Genomic DNA, 1027 nt, shown 5'->3' with positions numbered 1-1027 from the left:
TAGCATTTCCCCTGAACTAATCGCATATCCGCAAATTCGTGAAAGGAAATTCAAAGTAAGTCACAGTTTGACAAATTATTGTTATGATTGACAAGAGCTATCCACCTGTAACTATCTGTTAATGGCAAAAAACATCATTGCCGCTGTGCATTTCAATCGAAAAATTGTAGAAGAGAACTTTTTTGCTATCAAAAATTTTCGTAATTTGAAGCAAAGATCGTAATTTTTCTTTTTGAATGCTTAAATATTCCAATATTCTACCAATTAAACATGGAGCCATTTCAAAATAATGCTTAATAACAAAGTTGAAATTCGATCTTCAGCTGTTAATATATTATAGAAATTTTCGAAAAAAACATTTTCAATATTTTTCTCGTACTCCCCAAGGGAGCCTTTATCACCCCTTAAAAGGAATGACGCCAATTTTGAATCACCCTGTATGTAACACGAATGTAACAAAAATGGATTAGATTTTTGCACAAGAACATGCACAGATCGATAACGAACGACATCAACTCTTGATAATCCTCTCTTAATAGTGGCGTTTCATTTTTGTTAAATAAATCTTGATTTTTTCAATTCTTTGCCCCTCTATGAAAGTTAGAACGTCAATGAGCGAACAACAGTTGACCGCCAGCGATGTTGCCAGTTTTAGGCAAATACATGGAAAATTAGCGGTACACACCGCTGAAGGAGCGATTTGTGCTGCTATTTCCCATTTTGAACGATTTTTCATAAAAAAACTCATAACTTTCCAAGTGAAGATTCGTTGTGAAATGGAAGAAAAATTACTACTGAACACAAGCAATCGTTAAAGACACTTTAGACGCAAAAACCAGTAGCAAATCGACAACAACCAGGTAGCAAAATATATTCGTACAATATTGGCTATATGCAACATACTGGATGGCTCAATATTGTTGATAATTATTGCGCCAATATTGAAATGTGAATATATATATATATTTCTTTTTAATTAAAATCGGATAATAAGAACATGTTATGAGTTTTTAAAACTTATATTCAC

The sequence above is a fragment of the Dendroctonus ponderosae genome, unplaced genomic scaffold (genome assembly GCF_020466585.1).
Source record: "Dendroctonus ponderosae isolate FM_Combo_2020 unplaced genomic scaffold, Dpon_F_20191213v2 Dpon_F_20191213_9, whole genome shotgun sequence".
Taxonomy (NCBI): domain Eukaryota; kingdom Metazoa; phylum Arthropoda; class Insecta; order Coleoptera; family Curculionidae; genus Dendroctonus; species Dendroctonus ponderosae.
This window is presented reverse-complemented; position numbering follows the sequence as displayed.